This window comes from Chiloscyllium plagiosum, chromosome 40 (assembly GCF_004010195.1).
Source record: "Chiloscyllium plagiosum isolate BGI_BamShark_2017 chromosome 40, ASM401019v2, whole genome shotgun sequence".
In the NCBI taxonomy this organism is placed as follows: Eukaryota; Metazoa; Chordata; class Chondrichthyes; order Orectolobiformes; family Hemiscylliidae; genus Chiloscyllium; species Chiloscyllium plagiosum.
In genome coordinates, this window is record NC_057749.1 from 17,616,112 (window position 1) to 17,627,330 (window position 11,219).

Sequence of the window (11,219 nt, forward strand, 5' to 3'; positions counted from 1 at the left end):
AAACACACTCAATAAAGTCCCCCATGGAAAGTTGTAACACAAGATAAAGGTGGGTTTAAAGGTAATGTTTTAGCAATGGGCAGAGGCTTGGTTAAAGGATAGAAAACAGTGTGAGAATAAATCAGCTATTTTCTAAATCAGAGGCTGTTACTAGATGCTGTCACAAGAATTGATGCTGAAAGTCATATTAACAATTCATGTGAAAGGACTGAGTATGATGTGTTTATTGGTAGGGAGTTTCCAAATGGATATAGAGAGGTTATGGAATAAGACAAACAGGAGGCTGGAAGAGCACAGCAAACCGGGCAGCCTCAGGTGGTGGAGAAGTCAACATTTTGGGTATAACCTTCCTTCAGGACTGGAGGTGGGGGTAGGGGAGTTGCAAATAAAGGGAATGAGGGTAGGGTTATGGGTGGGGAGAGGGGTGGAGTGGTGAGGTGCAGGGTACAACGTCGGAAAACGTCAGATTAATCGTGTTGATAAGAACAGAAATAACTGAATACTTTTTAAGTGCTGATAAAATATTAAATATTTGTGCACTGGGGTTTGGGTGTTCTTCTATGAGGAACAGAAAACAAAATGGAGCACGGAGAATAATTGGAAAGGTGCAGGATGTGCTGTCCTTTGTTGTAAGGAGGCTGGACTAAAAGAGTAAGAAGGTTTCACTGTATTTGGACAGAGTTGAGATGACAGCATATCTGGGGTACTCCATATAACTGTCCGTACTTAAGGAAAAATATATTTGCTTTAGATGTGGTGCAACAAAGTTTCCTTATTTTGATTCCTGGGATGAGAAGGTTGTTGTATGAGGAGCAATTGAATACAATGAATCTGTACTGTTTGAAGTTTAGGGTATGATTTATTTGAAGCAATCGATTTTGAAAAGACCTCACAAGGTCACTCCTTAGAGACTGTTTCCCTTGACTGAAGAGGTTAGGATTAAGGGGATAAGGGGACATTCTTCTCAGATTATGAAGAAGAGGAATTTCTTCACTCAGAGGATGGTGAACATTTCACATTCTGTACATGAGAGGGCTGTGAATGCTCATTCATTGGACATACTCAAGACTGAGCGCAATTGAGTTTCTGACTTGTAGATGGTGGACAGGCATTGGGGAGTCAGGAGGTGAGTTACTTGCTGCAGGATTCCTAGCCTCTGACCCGTTCTTGTGGCTACAGCATTTACATGGAGAGTCCAGCTGAGTTTCTGGTCAATAGTAATCCCTGGGATGTTGATAGGGGAAAACTCAAAGATGGTAGTGCCATTGAATGTTAAGAGAATGGTCTGATTCTCTCTTGTTGGAGATGATCATTGTCTGATATTTGTGTGACATGAGTGTTCCTTGCCACTTATCACCCCAAACCTGAATATTATCCGGTCAGATAAAGCAAAGAACTGTGGATGCTGGAAATCTGAAACCAAAGCTGAAAGTGCTGGAGAAACTTGGCAGGTCTGTTAGCATCTGTGGAGAGAGAAACAGAGTTAATGGTTCAAGTCCAGTGTCCCTTTATTAGACTTAGTCTCTGAGTTTTTCCAGCATTTTCTACTTTTAATTTAAATGTTGTCCAAGTCTTGCTGCTCCTGGACAAAGACTTCTGAAGTATCTGAGGAGTCGTGAACAGTGCTGAACATTCTGTAATCATTGGTGAACATGCCCACTTCTGATCTTCTACTAATAGATGTTCCACACAGAAATGGTCCTGAAAAAGGCATTTGATTAAATCTTCAGGTATCTATGAAATCCAAAATAAAGACAGAAGGTGCCGGAATAACTGCAGCATCTGCAAAGAGAAACAATGTCAGCATTTTCCAGTCAAACAAGACTCTAGCATTCACGGAGTTTTGCTTTTATGTGAATGAAATCTGTTGTGATTTGTTGTGAATCTGGTTGGACTAACTCAAATTTCTAGGGTTGGGCAAAAAAATAATAATATTAAGTTATTGCATTGTTGTAAGCTATGTACAAATGACAGGACTCCATCTATCAGAGGTGCTCAGGGAGTCATAGATATGTACAGCATGGAAACAGACCTGTTGTTCCAACTCCTCCATGCTGACCAGATATCCTAACTTAATCTAGCCCCATTTGCTAGCACCTGGTCCATATCCCTCCAAACCCTTCCTATTCACATGCCCATCCAGATGCCTTTTAAATGCTGTAATTGTACCAGCCTCCACCACTTCCTCTGGCAGCTCATTCCATACACGCACCACCCTCTGAGTGAAAAAGTTACCCTTTAGGTCCCTTTATGTCCATCTCTCTTCACTGATTGGCTGAAACGGATTCTATGTTCATGTGACATCATCACTGGAGGTGGCATGAATCACATCCTTCTGCATATTAACCCTTTCAGACTCACTTCAAACAAAATCCAGCTTGCCCCAATTCAGATCTGGTTCAGACACACTTAGACCTTGGGATACAACTCAGTAACATGGCCCTTTATGCCTCTGTTTTCCAAGAAAATATGCAATCCAGTCCAATTCCTATCCCTCAGATTCTTGCCGAGTGATACATCCTTGATGCCTCATTAACCTGGACAGGAATTGTTGATGGGACAATAAGAGCATCAGTGCCAAAGCGCAACACAGTTGTCTCTCTGTGTTAACACTCCCGCTCTCTCCAGCTGGGTGAGCTGATTTTATTGCCAGCTTCTCCATCCCTGAATATTGTACATAGAACATAGAACATAGAAGAATACAGCGCAGTACAGGCCCTTTGGCCCTTGATGTTGCGCCGATCCAAGCCCACCTAACCTACACTAGCCCACTATCCTCCATTTGCCTATCCAATGCCCGCTTAAATGCCCATAAAGAGGGAGAGTCCACCACTGCTACTGGCAGGGCATTCCATGAACTCACGACTCACTGAGTAAAGAGAGTCGTTTGTACTCAGCTGCCCCCGTACAAACTGGGCTGGCAGTTGCAAAACACTGTGTAGTTCTGTTCTGGAAGATCATAAGACATAGGAGCAGGAGGAGGCCTTTCAGTCCATTGAACCTGCTCTACCATTCAAAGAGATCATGGCTGATCTGGTTCAACCTCAGCTCCACTTTCCTGTCTTTTCCCCATAACCCTGATTCCCTTCCTGAATAAAAACCTCTCCATCTCAGCCTTTGAATAGACTGAACGATCCAGCCTCGGTGTCCCTCTGTGGTACCCCTTTTTTGCTGTTTGCATCTTGTTCCACAGACTGAGGTGGCTGGCACTGGGAAAGCTTTAGTAGGTTTTCCAATAAATCAATGTTTCTTTTCCACCTTCTGAAGGATTTTTATTTGTGAAAATATAAGTAACTCAAATACGATACTCCCATTAATACGAAGCTCTATAAAAGCCCACTCAGCACGGTGTTTCAACGTTAAACTTTATGAAAATTCTATTTTTATGCCAATGTTTGCAATGCAAGTTATAAACTCAATAAAGGATTTATTGGTTTAAAAGGTAACAGAATATTATAGTGTACTTATATCGCAATTATTTTCATACCAATATTGCTGGTCTTTTTCAAAGTTAATTTGTGGGATGTGAACATCACCAACTGGCCCAGCATTTATTGCCCATTCCTAGTTTCCCCTTGAAAAGGTGGGGGTGAGCTCCCTTTTTGAGCTGCTGCAGTCCATTGTGGTGGACCCACAATGCCCTTAGGGTGGGAAATCCAGGATTTTGACCCAGTGACAGTGAAAGAACGGTGATATATTTCCAACTCAGGATAGTGAGTGGCTTGGAGGGAACTTGCAGTTGCTGGTGATGGTGAGGGATTCAGTGATGGTGATGCCATTGGATGTCAAGTGACAATGATTGCACTCCCTCCTGTAGGAGGTGGACATAGCCTGGCATGTGTGTGGCACAAATGTAACTTGTTACTTATCAGCCCAAGCCCTGTACAGACCTTGTTGCATTTGAACATGGCCTGCTTCAGTATCTGAGGAATTGTAAATGTGCAATCATCAGCGAACATTCCCACTTCTGACCTTATGATGGAGGGAAGGTCATTGATGAAGCAGCTGAAGATGGTTGGGCCTAGGACACTCCTCTGAGGGACACCTGCAGAGATGTCCTGGAGCTGAGATGACAGAGCTCCAACAAATACGACCATCTTGTTTTGTGCCAGGTCTGACTCTAACCAGGAGAGGACTCTCCACCTGATTCCCATTAACTCCAATTTCGCTAGGGCTCCTTGATGCCACACTCGGTCAAATGTGGCCTTAATGTCAAAGGCTGTCACTCTCATGTCCTTTCTGGAATTCAGCTCTTTTGTCCTGGAGCTGAGATGTTTGGCCTTCAATAACCAGAACTACCTTCCTGTGTATCAGGTATGAGACTCCAACCAGCAGAGAGTGTGCCCTCTTATAACCATTGATTCCAGTCTTGCTAAAACTCCTTGATGCCACACTCGGTTGAATACAGCCTAGGTGTCAAGGGCTGTCCCTCTTCCCTCCCCTCTGGAGTTCAGCTCCTTTGTCCATGTTAGAACCAAGGCTGTAATGAGGTCAGGAGCTGAGTGACCCTGGGGGAACCCAAACTGGGTATCACTGAGCAGGTTGCTGAGCAGGTGCTGCTTGATAGCCCTGTTAATGACCCCTTCCACCACTTCACTGATGATGGAGAGGAGACTGATGGATGGTGTGGTTATTGACCAGAATTGGATTTGTGTACAGGACATACCTGGACAATTATTGACATCAATAGGTATATTGTAGTGTCATATCGCAGAAAATAACAGGACTTGTATAGAAGCTGTCAAATCGATTTCACAGTTAACTGATTCTTGCTCTGTTGACATCCAAATTCCTGCTTCATCCAGTTTCCTGTGGATGTCTGCAGGTGTATTTGTTTCACAGTGTTGGTGTGGGTGGCTGACACACAGTGTTGGTGTGTCAAGCACCTGCATGAATGACATCAGTGACAAGGTGACATTTGATCTGGTCATTAACATTTAGCATTTAATCAAATGATCGACTCCATGAATGTAAAAAGAAAGATTTGCAAAGTGCTGGTGTGGGTGGCTGACACACAGTGTTGGTGTGTCAAGCACCTGCATGAATGAACATCAGTGACAAGGTGACATTTGATCTGGTCATTAACATTTAGCATTTAATCAAATGATCGACTCCATGAATGTAAAAAGAAAGATTTGCAATTATACAGCTGTCTTCCTGACTGCCAGATGTCTCAGAAAGCTTTACAATGAAGTATTTTTGAAATCTGTAACAACAAAGGAAATTAGCAGCCAATTTGCACACAGCAAGCTCCTACAAGCAACAAAAACAGGATACAGTTGTGGTTTTGGAAGATTCATATTTCACCAGCTCCACCCGATTTGGTGATGTAAATAGTCTTCACATCCTGGAGAATCAGACAGTTTTGTACAAAAGTCCCAATGCAGGTGGATGTTTCATCTCCACGTCTTGGTAGTTGTAACGCTGCCTAACTAGTTAATGTGATATGGACTTATTGTTATTTTGCAATAACTTGTACCTGGACAAGATATGTGTCTCTTCTTGTTCAGTGTTTCACCTTGTCTCTTGGCTTTTCTTCCTGGATGAAGAGTTTTGTGAGGACGGACTGCAGACTGCTGGTGGCTCGTCAGGTCTCCATGTGGCTGACAGGTTGTCCCACAGAAGATGGAAGTGAAGTGTCCTGGTTGCTGGAGGAATTGGATCTATTCTTCTTCTCTTTTTCTCTTGCTCCTGGTGCTTTGTTCAGTCTCAAAGATGTCTATGATACTCCCGATATTGTCCAGGCATCATGGGCTGTGGCAGGCAGAAACAGAAAGTGCTGGAGAAACTCAGCAGGTCTGGCGGAGGCTGAGGAGAAAAACAGAGAGTTAATGTTTTGAGTCCAGCCACTTTTCCTTGGTCTGTGTCCTGTGTGTTTGCTCTCCCTCACTGGCAATGAGGCACAAGGAGATGATGGTCTTCAGAGAGCCCTTGAGCCATTTGCATGTGGCCCCTGTGTTTTGGTGTCCCAGTGTCTCAGTACAACATGATTTTGGGCAGGCGACTGTCAGGTCATGCGACCTCCCCAGAGCAGCTGACTTTGCAGGGTCATGGCCTCAATGTTGCTGATGTTGGCTGCTTCTAGCTGTTTATTCCTGATGAAGGGCTTTTGCCCGAAACGCCGATTTCGCTGCTCTTTGGATGCTGCCTGAACTGCTGTGCTCTTCCAGCACCACTAATCCAGAATCTGCTTCTAGGTGTTCACTGTTTGTGATCCAGTCCTTCCTGTCAGTGCATCCTGAGGATGCTGTAGAGACCATGCTAGTGGAAACACTCCGGAAGATGGATCTGATGGTGGGACAGGAGCCAGGCGAAGGGTGGTGAGGACTACTGCTTTGTACACTTCTGGTTTGCTGTGTGCTCTGTGAGGCTCTCATTGCTCCATACTGGATTGTGGAGTCTGCCAAATGCAGTTTTTGCGTCTGAAAGCCTGTTGTCCATTTCCTTGTCTATGGTGCGTCAAACAAGATGTTCCCCGAATGGGTAAATTGCTTCACTGTTTCCAGCTCAGTTCCCTCAATGACCGTACTTGATGGTCCATATTCCTCTTGTCATGCAGGCTGATTCAGGACTTCCGTTTTCTTTACATTGATTTTTAGTCTGAGGAGTTGTGCTGTCTCGGAGCAACAACGTGCTGTTGTGCTTTACAGATCTGACTTGTGGGTCAGGAGAATGCAGTCATCAGTGAAAAATGCAGGGATGGCTTTTTCCTGTCTCTGTGTGTGAACCTGAAAATGCCTGAGATTGAAAAAATCCTTCAACAGTCTGGACCATACTTAAAGGAAAAAGTGAGGACTGCAGATGCTGGAGATTAGAGTTGAGAGTATGGTGCTGGAAAAGCACAGCAGCATCCGAGGAGCAGGAGAGTTGACGGGACTGATGAAAGGCTTTTGCCTGAAATGTCGATTCTCCTGCTCCTCGGATGCTGCCTGACCTGCGGTGCTTTTCCAGCAACACATTCTGGGTCATACTTAAACCTCTTCTCCAAGATCCACCATTGCCTGCAGCACTGTCCTATCTGAGCAGGAGGGGTATAATGTTGGGGTAGCACATATCCCTGTTTCACACTGTTGAAGACTCCACCACCCAGTTGGCTTGCTGTGTTCAATGGATATCTCTTACGGTGCTCAAACTACAATAGAGAAGAAAATATAAACCCCTTACCTTACTTTATAAAGTGATTTAAGAAGAGGAATTCTGAAACTCACCTTTTGGAACACAACGTTCGGCTCTGGTAAGAACTGCAGTCACTCCCAGTGCTGATTATTGTACCGATCACTGCCTCATTCACTCAAAGCTGAACTCCCACTTCAAACCTAAGCTCAAATACACACCTAGAGACAACCTAAAGCAGTCTCAAGTCAGTGATCTGCAAACTTCATTTTTGCAGAGATAGATTACAAGCCCACAGAACAGACTGGAACACCCCAATGTCATTGCTGATTCCAGAAGAACTCTAAGAGCACATTAAAGCTGCTGGAGGGACTAATTTGATGTAAATGACAAAGAAATCCAAGATTTGTGAATGATAAAAAGATCAAACTCCACCAGGCATCAAGCATGCAACCATATTTAATATAAACTGAGGGATATACCCAATGACACACTTACAGAAAACACCTAATTATATGTTGATACTGGCAACATAAGAAGCTAGAAAAAAAAAACTAAAATCTGTCTGTGGACCAGCATATCAAACCCAAATTTTCTTAAGTAGCAGCGATTTTAAGATACTACACACCAAAAGGATGTCAATCCTGGATTGCTAGTTGGAACACATTGAAACACTCTTCAGTGCATGATATTGCCATCAGCCTAATCAAATAATTATCTGTCAAAGAAAAACTTTGTGAGCTGATCCCTGGAGGAAACTGTGACTACCATTAACCAGACAGATAGCAACAAGAAGATGGAATTCCACCTCAGGCCTTGAAACATGGGAGTCCCTGCCTTACATACCAAGCTGTGTGAATTTTTCCTGGCTTGCTGGGAAGAGAGCTGAATCCCACAAGATCTTTGCCATGCCATTATCATCACCTCGTCCAAACACAAAGGAGAAAAGGCAGGCAGCTACAACCACTGTGGGGGCTCCTCCCTTTCTATTGCTGGGAAGATCCTGCCTTGGACAACTCCAGAACAGGTTTGTTCCAACAATTGCACAGAACCAGCGTGGACTCACAGCAAAGAGGCACTTCAGAGACGTGCGAGAAGAAAAGTGATATGAGAAAAACAAAGCTCTGTGTGGCACTTTCATAAAACTCACCAAGAAATCCTATGGGGAGATGGAATTTCGAAAAATCTTGAACAATATGGATGCCCTGCAACCATCTCTCTTTGAATTCCAAACAGCTTATTCTCTCTAACTGATAATTACGCAGCTCTTAGATTCAACAAAGAAAGAAGCATTTATGGAGATGAACTACCCACCATTGCTGCCAGTTGACAGTAGGACAATAAGAATCAGATCATCTGTTTTTTTGTCACATGAGTTGAGGGCGAAATATTGAATACGACATCTGCTGGAAGAACTAATCGCTTGGGATCTATACCTGCAGTGTCATGACTTCGCCTAAAGGTGGCACTTTTCTGCTCAAACCCTGAAATAAGATTTGAACTCAGAACCTAGTGAGTCCCAGAGTTATCCACAAGGTCACAGCAATCACACCTCAAGGGACCAGTCTCTGGGTTAAAATATTTGTACAACAGTCCGTCCTTTTCAAATTTCTCACCTTTGTTGTGCGTATTTCCGTTCAAATTCTAGTTCTTTGACTTGAACTTGTTGGCTGGGGGATTAACTGGCAGCTAGGAGAAAGTGAGGACTGCAGATTCTGGAGTACCAGAGTTGAGAGTGTGTTGCTGGAAAAGCACAGCAGGCCAGGCAGCATCCGAGGAGCAGGAGAATCGACATTTTGGCCATTACCCTGAAGAAGGGCTCATGCCCGAAACGTCGATTCTCCTGCTCTTTAACTGGCAGCTTCCAACATTCAGCTCAATCAGCTGTCCTGTGTGAGTGAGAGCTGTCAGTCAGTTTGAACATCTGAGATGGGTGTGAATATTGTACAGTCCTAGTTTGTGTGATGGACGGGGAGTCGTTATCCTTTCTGTCCAAGGCTCCCACTTGAAACATTAGTCCGACAGCTGTCTCTGTTGTTATTTTGTGTGTTTTCGATTCTCAGCATTCCCACTTTGTTTGTTCTTGGAATCCCTTCCGTTTCAATTCAAAGCTGTTTTCTTACCCTCTTTCAGCTCTTGTACATAACATGAATAAGACCGTTGTCCAGCAGGTTCCCAAGGCTGGGGCCTTCTCTTTCTGCCTCTGCAGTCTGTCACCTTGCTGGCATGCTGATAGGCTGGGACATTCTGATGTCAGGCGTGGCTCCAATTGATCATTTTGAGTTGATCTGTGAACCTGTGAGTGCCTTTGACATACACATTCCAAATGAAAGCTTCATGAACGTGTTTTCACACCGTTTTACTGTTCTCGGTCCATCATTACAGCAGAAAGTTAAATGTCTCAGTTAGCTATCATTTAAGCTAAGCACCTTTTCTTGCTTTGATTCTGTAATATCTGTCCTTTCCTCTCCAGAATGCTTTGACACTTACAAGGATCCAGAACCACATGCATTAGTCAATCTTCTCCCCTCTGGAGAATTAGATCAGTCAGCATCAGTTTGGACCTAAGGGCTAAAGAGAATTTCACCGCCAAGCTGATTCATGAGCTTTGTTGGTGTTTCCCAATAGACTTACATAAGAACGTAAGATGTAGATCTAGGAAAAGGCCATTCAGCCCCTCCAACCCGTTGTGGGGGAAATCACCAATCTCGGAATCAGAATCGGGATCCAACGACAGAGTTTATTGTACAAAGAAACCGAAACTCCAGGGAGAGAGAGAGAGAGAGAGAGAGACACCCCCAGGGAGAGAGAGAGAGAGAGACAGACGTCCGGCAGCACAGCTGTCAGCTGCGAGCGTTCTCTCTCCCTCAGAGCACATGTCCCGATATTTTATACATTTCATGGTATAATGGTCCAGATAGCGGCTCTTTGTTTGTACAGTGTGGTCTGTTTACAGAAAACATTGCAGAGTCACTGTCAGTTTCAGCAGCTCCCTGGAAGTGCATTGCTGCAGTAGTTGGTTGTGATCATTTTTCCTGAGAAGGAAGATCGTTTTCCATTACTGCAAATCGAAGGTACTAACACTTTTATACAAGCAGTCTCAGGTAGTTCACAGTTCTATCCAAAGTGGTAGCTGGACTCAGACACTTCGGGGGAGGGGCAGTAGACTCTACAGATGTGAATTCTCTCTCCCATCCACCTTAAACTGTGTTCTGTGATTATTGTGCTGGTATTCTGTTGGCCTCAGGCAGTACTTGTGTACATTTTGCTGTACTATTCCATGTAATGGCTCAGCGGCCATCTTGCCATCTTGTGTCTGTGTGCCCCATGTCAGCATGCCCTGTGTCAACTCCCACTTCAAGCCTGTCCCACCCTTCAACATGATCATGGTCAACCTGCCTCAGGCTTCAACTCCTCTTCTGTGCCAGCTCCTGACAGCCCTCAACTCTCTGCTATTTCAACAATCTCTCTACCTCCTCTTTAAATACCCTCAGTGATCCAGCCACCACAACTCTCTGCAGTGGATCATTTCCGACATCCATGACCCTCTGGGAGATGAAATTCCTTCACATCAGTTTTAAATGGGAGTTCAGTATTCTGTAATTATGTCCCTCTTTTGAGATTTCCCACTCGTGGAAATGTCTTCTCAACATCAACTCTGTCAAATACCCTCAGAATCTTCTATGTTTCAATAGGATTGTCCCTCATTCTTCTCAACTCCAATGATTAAAGGCCTAACCTGATTAGTTGCTCTATACAAGTCAATCCTTCATCCCAGGTATCAGCTGAGTGAATCTCTTTTGTTCAGATCAGAATGGTGATGTATTGCCGTGGGGATTAGAGACCCTCAGTTGTTGCAGGGGGTCACACAGCGAGGGTAGTGGGACACACTCACTGGATACATGGCCCGGGTGCTCCCTTCCAGTATTCACTCCTCCCTCTTACAGTCATAGAGTCATAGAGATGTACAGCACAGAAACAGACCCTTCGGTCCAACCCGTCCATGCCAACCAGATATCCCAACCCAATCTAGTCCCACCTGCCAGCACCCGGCCCATATCCCTCCAAACCCTTCCTATTCATATACCCATCCAAATGCCTCTTAA